This window comes from Jatropha curcas, chromosome 9 (assembly GCF_041381405.1).
Source record: "Jatropha curcas cultivar XTBG-Jc1 chromosome 9, XTBG_Jcur_1.0, whole genome shotgun sequence".
Lineage (NCBI taxonomy): Eukaryota > Viridiplantae > Streptophyta > Magnoliopsida > Malpighiales > Euphorbiaceae > Jatropha > Jatropha curcas.
Window position 1 is genome coordinate 13,222,893 of NC_143159.1, and position 8,381 is coordinate 13,231,273.

The following is an 8,381-nucleotide window of genomic DNA, read 5'->3' on the forward strand; positions in this document are numbered from 1 at the left end:
AGAAAATAGCATTGGTCAAAGTTCTTTGGAGGAATCATAAAACAGAAGAAGCAACTTGGGAATCTGAAGAAATCATGCGACAACAGTATCCGCATTTGTTCACAACAGGTAAACTTCGGGACGAAGTTTTTTATTTAGAAGGGTAGAACTGTAACATCCTACTGAATCGAATCGTTGCATAGAGTCGAGTCGAGTTGGGCCGAACAAGAACCCGGTTCGAGCCATTTAAATCCAGAGTGGGGTAGAATGGGATGTAACTTAAATAAGTAAAAGAAGTGGACTTACTTGAATGAAACAAAAAGATCAAAGTATAAGGAGTAGGACTTACTTGCACTAAAATATAAAGTTTAGGTATTAAAATGTAATATATGGAAAATATAGGTACTATTTGGTAATTTTTAACACAATCAAAGATAAATTTGGACTACACGAGACTTCCATTTCAGTTTGCCTTCTTCATTTTCTTCATCTTCATCTTCAACGTCTTCTTCATCTTCAACTTCCTCTTCATCTCCTTTCATCTTTCTCTTCATCTCCTTCCTTTCTCCATCCATTTTCATGTGATTTAAACACTAAATTCAACCTAGAACTCTATCCAAGTAAGTAGCCCTTCTTGATTTTCATACTTTTGTGATTTTTTAGATGATTTCTAAGAGTTATTATGTATAGGAGAGGGGAACTCAAAGTTGGAAGAAAAGGAAGCTAAGAAGAGGATTTAAAGCTCTTTTGGTTGAAGGTTTGATATCTCTTTTAGTTTTTCACATTTTCTTGCATGAAAACTTGTGTAGTGTGTTGATAATGAAAAAATATATTGCTGAATGTTGAATTAGAGGTCTGTAAATGGTGATAAAGCATGGGATGAATTGAATGAATGAAGTAGTTATTGATTTCATGCTGAACCCAGTTTGTTGGACCATTGACCAGTAACTTCACCCTGATTTTGACTCTGTTTACCGATGGAATTAGGAAGTGGTATAGAAGAGTTATTTGTTCCTCTATGTTTTATCTATCCATGAGTTTTTGAATCACCTAATTTAGAGTTATAAATTGAGAGATATGACCAAAATAGTACAGACTGTGCAGGCTGGAAATCAACAGTCTGGACGGACTGGAAGTTGCTCATTTCGGTAAATATTTGCCTACCTTACCAACGTAATTAAGAGATGTGGTAGAAGACAAATTTGTAGCCTAATGTGTTAGCTAACCATAGAATGTAGAATCACCTAAATTGGAGTTATAAATTGAGAGATATGACCAAAATAGTATAAACTCGGCAGGCTGGAAACCAACAGCAGGGCAGACTGGCAGTTGCTACTTGAGCTCAATATGTGACTACCTTGCCAACGTAATTAAGAGATGTGATAGAAGAAAACTTTGTACCTTAAGATGTTAGCTAACCATAGAATTTAGAATAACCTAAATTGGACGTATACAGAAAGAGTTATGATAGGATTTGTGAAACATGTACAGGCTGTCTGGCAGATTTCAAGAACACATTAGAAATGATGTTGGAATGCATATGTAGATTCATTCACCCGAAAATTATTACTGCATTTTACCTTCTAAGTGAACTTAATTCAAACTAAGAATTTCCTTAATCTGAATGGTAAAATTTAGTTACATAAATATTAGTAAGAATTGCATCGCGGGTGCAATAGCTAGAGTATTTCCATGCAAGTTACTTTATACATTATCAATGGTATGCATTATTCCTCATTAGATATTTTCTAAATAATTCTTGTATTATCACAATACACATAATATGCTCCATTAAGGTTAGGCAGAAACCACGTAGATAAGACTATGTCGCGACATAGGATAGCAGATCTGCGCCCCATACAGTTTGGTACTCCAGCTACAAGCTGTTGAGTGGATATGATTTATATACGGGCCATAACAGCCCAGCCATACAGTATTCATCCAGTTTCATACAGTTCATACAGTTTTTCTTATCACTTTGGTTTCACTATAACCTTATGGAGCCATGCAGTTATGTGATTTATTATTTATAAAGTATACGATGGTTAATAAAAGTTGCAAAATTTATACAGCATCATGAACAGCAGGTAAAATCATGAAAGTATAATGATATGTGTGCTTATATGTTTATTGTTTTATTTCTTATTAAATTGAGATATCCACTGAGCATTATTTGCTCAGCGAGTTATTTATTTAACTCATAGGTTTCGAGACTGGACCGTAGAGAATCAGCTTACAACTGCTGCAGTTCATCTGTGGAAGACTCAGTCTTCAGGGTAGCTACTCATTTGGATATTTTGATTCTGTCTATCCTTATCATGGCATGTACAGGGCACACAGTTGGGCCCATTTCATTTTGAAAATTAGTATCATGTCTTGTAAAAATATTAAGTACATATCTATATTTTCCTAATGTAAAAAGCAACAGCTTGACATCATAATCAGCATACAACATGATATTAGCATGAAAGGACATAGGTTCAACCAGATTGTAGCGTCTCAGCTCGGTTCATTTGAGTTAACGGGTGGACCGGGAAGGGATGTTACACAATCCCAAGAAGTGCGTATTCGGAGTAACAAAAGGGAAGTTGTTAGGTTTCGTTGTAGGACCTAACGGGATTGAGGTTGACCCCGATAAAATAAAAGCCATTCAGGACATGGAACCGCCAAGAACAGAGCGTCAGGTGAGAAGCTTCTTGGGTAAAATTCAGTACATCAGCAGGTTTATTTCGAGGTTATCCATCACCTGTGCTCCAATTTTCAAGCTACTAAAGAAGAATCAGCCAGTTAAGTGGAATGAGGACTGCCAGAAAGCCTTTGACCACATAAAGAAATACTTGATGAATCCACCGGTGCTTAGTTCACCAAGACCAGGAGAACCTCTGATCTTGTATCTGTCTGTAGAAGATGCAGGAGTTGGAGCAATGTTGGTACAGCCGGACGCCGCTGGGGTAGAAAAGGCCATCTACTACATTAGCAAGAAACTACTGCCTATAGAGGAGAAGTACAACTTGGTGGAGAAAACATGCATGGCAGTAGTGTGGTCGATAAAGAAGTTGCGGCCTTACTTTGATTCCTTCAAGGTCACTTTTGTCTCCAAAATTGATCCTCTGAAGTATTTGCAGAGAACGCCTACTCTAGAGGGACGGTTGTCTAAGTGGTTAATTCAAATGTCTAACGTGGATGTAGAGTTTGTAATGAAGAAAACGGTCAAAGGTCGGGCTGTAGCAGAATTCCTGGCAGAAAATCCAATTACAAGTGATGAACCTTAGGAATTGGAGTTTCCAGATGAGCACTTACAATGTATCGAGACAGGGGCTTGGAAATTGTACTTTGATGGATCAGCCAACAGAAATGGAGCCGGAACTGGTATTGTAATTGAAGCACCTAACGGCGAGGTTACCACGATGTGCAAGAGACTGTTGTTCCCGGTCACTAACAACATGGCGGAGTATGAAGCATGCATCATGGGTATGGAAGCTCTCCTTGCATCTGGTGCTAAGGAGGTCGAGGTAATAGGAGATTCCTTATTGGTTATTGAACATGCTAACGAGAGATGGAAGGTAGAGGAAGAAAGACTAAAACCCTATGTCGAGTACTTGTTGAAGAAGGCAGCACTATTCGACAAGATCACTTTCACTCACATAGGAAGAACCTATAACAGAATTCCAGATGCCTTGGCAAATTTAGCATCGGCTTGGCAGGATTTGAGTAAAGTTCCGAAAAAGCCATTTATCATTACCACAGCCAATATCCCGTGTTATAAAGAACATTTTATGAAAAAGGTAGGGTCAGAGGAAGAACCATGGTTTACGGATATTCTGAGGTATATGAAAGACGGTACTTTTTCTGATGATGCGATGAAAGAAGATCGTGCGGTTCTCAGAAAAATGGCTTTGAATTATGTTCTAGCCGATGGTGAACTCTACATAAGAGCTTGGGATGGGATCTTGCTGAGATGCGTGAATAAGAAAGAGGGAGAAGACATAATGAGGAAGGTGCATGAAGGAGTTTGCGGTATTCATCTAAGCGGCATGAGCCTAGCAAGAAAAATCATGAGGCAGGGTTATTTCTGGATGTAGATGGAAGGTGACTGTGTTCAGTATGTACGTCACTGCAAAGCTTGCCAATATCATGACAATAAAAGCCACTTACCTGCTGTTGAACTCCACCCGACAACTCCTTCCTGGCCTTTTTCTGCATGGGGTATAGACGTCATCGGCAAAATCTCACCAGCAGCATCGAACGGCCATCAGTATATATTGGTTGCAGTTGACTACTTCTCTAGATGGATTGAGGCTCAATCTTACAAAACCTTAACCGCCAAACATGTGGCTAGATTCATTGAACAGAACATTTTCTGTCGCTATGGTGTTCCCCATCACATAGTTACAGATAACGGTTCTCATTTTCAAGCAGATGTTGGCCAGTTACTTTATACATATAAGGTTGAGCATCACCATTCTTCTCCTTATCGCCCTCAGGCTAATGGTGCAGTAGAAGCTGCGAATAAGGAGATTAAAAGAATCCTGTCAAAGATGTGTGAAAGGTATGGAAGCTGGGCTGAGAAACTTCCTTTCGCGCTCTGGGGGCATCGCACTACATTCAAATCAGTAAATGGAGCCTCTCCTTTTGAACTTGTATACGGAATGGAGGCAGTGTTACCAATAGAGCTCGAAAAGAAGTCTCTCAGGGTTTTGGTGGAAGCTGGTCTGACCGAAGAGGAATGGGTCAAGAAGAGGTATGAAGATTTGGCACTCTTAGACGAAAAAAGACTGAATGCTAGATTCCAGGATCAGATGAGAAAAAGAAGAATTGCTCGTTTCTACAATAAACGGGTACATCCAAGGGCATTAAAAAATGGAGATTTGGTTTTGGTCAGATTATTGGATCACAAAGCCCAGAATTATCCTGGTGGGAAATTTAAACCCAACTGGCATGGACCGTTCAGAGTTCACAAGTTATTAGCAAAAGGCACCGCTGAATTAGTCACCATGGAAGGGAAGCCTATCAACTGAATCGTCAATCAGGACTAAATAAAAAGATTCTATGCCTGAAATGATGATTTCGATTAAAAAAAAAAAATTTAGCTAAGTTGAAAACCCGAAAGGGCGGCTTAGGCAAAAATTAAGCTCGCTAGGTTGAAAACCCGAAAGGGCGGCCTAGGCAAAAGTTAGAGCATGAATAAAAATGATAATAAAATAAAATTTTCGGGATCAACACATGGTGCTTAGTTTAAATGCAGAATCCATGCCATGCATTCGTGATAAATTTGTGATTGGTTACTCAACACCATCAACTCGACTCGAAGGAGAATAGGAAACCGAGTAGTTAGAGCAAGTGACCATTGTATTAAAATAAGTTCTGTTTACTTCTGTATAATGTTGAAAAGAAGTAAGATCAATAAAGGATTTGAATTTCAAAATTTTTCTTTTTTGCTCCGGGGTTATGGTCGAAGAATGCAAGACCTTCCTCTCTGCTTATTTAAACAAAGATCGACTCATTTGGTCTAAAATGTTCCGGCTGTTGGTCCTGCCTAAACAATGAACTCTTTTAAGACATTGATCGGAGGGACGAGCACCACTTTCTCAATGATTTCCCCGGAAAGATCAATATAAAACCTTGAATAAACCTTAGTACACATATAGGTTCATGCATACATAAAGGAGTTGCATTTTTTTGTTTTTGTCCGATTTGTGCAGGTAATAAAATAGTCACCCCATTCTTTGTTATTTCCCAGTGTAAGCTTTTATCTTTATAGAATAATCTCTTTCTTATGAGCTTTCATTTATTAACCCAAGGGCAGGAGGCCCAAATAACTAACGCAACAAACGATTTCGAAAGAAAAAATTTGTTGTCTGTTGTTGATTCATGTCTACAGAAAGCAGGAATTAATAAAGACAGAATCATCGGGATCATTAAATAAAAGGAGAGCAGATACATTCAAATAAAAGCTCATGGCCTGAGTACAAAAGAAAAGCAACAAACAACAATTTATTCTAGTGGGGCCTATCAGCAGAGGCCAATCTTCACAGAGCATGACATCACTATGGGGTAACGAACCAGTTGGCATATGTGGGTGTCACGATGTCCTGCATCATTCCTTCATCTAAATACACGGTGTTTTGATTTCGCCAACGGTCAGCCAAATTGGTCAACAGATGTGGTGTTATTAGACCACTCTCGAAGTTATGGACTCTGGGAACACGCTGTATCATCCCATACTGACGACTGATCCTATCTGGGAAATAGGCCATAGAATGGTCTAGATTGGCATACAACACATAGTTAAGATTCATACTCCCAATCGTGACCAGTCTAATCCTCCACCAAGGACAAGTCCACCGAATTGTAGGGTTCCCCCCAAAATCGAAGCGTCTCCGAGACCGAGATTGAAAGATGGCAGCCCCATAGGTTGGAATTAAGCGAGCTGGAACCGGAGGAATCAGGCTTAATTTGTCCAGAGCCCAGGCTTGCAATAGCAGTGGACAACCGCGATGATGAACATTGAAGTTGGTGATGTGAAGGGCAATATCCCTCACCCAACACATTGTTTCTCCCATGATCATCATAAAGACAGTACAACGGTACAATTGCATGTCACGAACAACGGTCAGAAGTCGGAAATCTCCAATTCCAGGTTGGCGATTTTTCATTGCATACACATTCAACAGCAAGAAGCAGCAAGCTCGGATCCAAGGGAGATCTAGATCAGTGGACAAAACCCTGTTCAGGAAAGGTTCCAAGGGAAGGCCTTGATCCACGTTTATGCCATCAGGAAGGTAAACCGGGCACAAGGCCGCAATCTCAGCTAGATCATACCTAGGACCTGGGGGTAAGGCCGGAGTTTCGTCTTGATCAGGATGATGATCCATCACGGCGCACATCTCCTCATAGGTCGGAGTCACTTCAGAGTCTTCAAACCGGAAAACCATGGTGTTAGGATTAAAATGAGTAATGAGCCAAGACAAGAAACCATAGTCAGGTTTTAAATCTTTGATATATTTCAGCCAAACGAGTTGGTTCATAGGAGGAATTTGCCATAGATCGTCCCGGATGGATTGGACGAAAGATGAGACCTGGTTTCTGAAGGCCATGAAAAAGGATTATCCAAGAAACTGATCTGCTTTGAATGCTGGATGTGAAGGAGATGTGAAGTGAAACCCCCATTTATAGAAGGGTAAAAGGGACCGATGAGCGAAGCATTGTCATTATTCAACTTGATGCCTGCTGTCAAGGGTAGTTGGAAAGTTATTCATGTATGGACTGCTTGGGTTGGTGAGCATTTAAACCCGCATTAATCAATAAGAAGGACTGTTTGTACAATCAGAAGGTTGAATTTTTATGACCACATTAACCGTCCTGTCAGGTAAGTATTACAGTCCACTTCTATTTAGTAATTGATTTTCGTCGTATTTCATTTTAAATCCATTATTTTATTCTTTATTTATTTCATTTTATTTCATTTATTCATTTACAATAAATCGGTCCATTGACTGCTGACAAGGTGAGCCTTTTTTTTGGGGGACACCGCTATTTTGTACCTTTTGTGTGTCTGTTTTATTTTTGCAGGAATAGGTCTCACAACTATAAAATATAAACAGGTATGATGATATAATAAAAACAAAATACTGTAAAATAAATAAATAAATAAATAAATAAAAAGAGAAGAGTAAATAATATTATAAAAATAATATAACTGTACAACCATCTTAGAAATTGATATAAAATTACTAAATGTTCAAAAAGTGTTCAAAAGTGGCTGATGTGCGGAGCAGGACTACCGCTGCCTATGGCTCGGACCAGCAGCCGCCTGAGGGGGCGGAGATGGTGGAGCATCATCGGAAGAAGAGCCATCCTCATCCTCCTCGGAAGAGTCGAGCGGGATGCCCTCAACCTCCAGCCTCGTTCGAAGCCGCTCTACCTCCGCCTGGAGTCGGCTCACAGCGCTAGACTGACGAGACTGATGCCTCCGCAGCCTGCCGATCTCTAGGTCCTGCAGAACAAAGATGTGTAAGGAAAGATAAAAATAATAATAAGGAAGAAGAATAAGACACAAGAAGGCTGTACTTACCCGCTCATGTACATCAGAGTAGAGCCGACCGATGTAGGATCAAGCAAACCCGAATCGCTGGCAAATCTCCTGGTACCTCTGGGCCGGCACCTGCAAACAAGAAACATCCATTAAAAAGCTATTCAGGTAAAGTGCTCTTAACTTTGTAAATTCGGTTTATAACTCACATGTGTAGTGTGCTCAGGGTCCAACTACACCGGGGGAGGAGCCTACCGGAGATCAGCAGGAATGACGATGCCCGATCCCAAGCCTAGACCGGGATCCAGCACCACCTCCATGCCCGGCGGGAACAGGACATCACCCAGTACTACACCGGCCGGTCCAGCCG

General features: G+C 40.2%; 1 long non-coding RNA gene across 1 annotated transcript; it reads left to right on the top strand.

Moving 5' to 3' along the window:
• Positions 1–499: 499 nt before the first annotated feature.
• Positions 500–2,420, top strand: LOC149493664 (uncharacterized). The gene is made up of 3 exons (XR_016322711.1): positions 500–599; positions 670–736; positions 2,184–2,420. It is a non-coding gene; the product is annotated as an uncharacterized LOC149493664 (long non-coding RNA).
• The last annotated feature ends 5,961 nt before the right edge of the window (positions 2,421–8,381 follow it).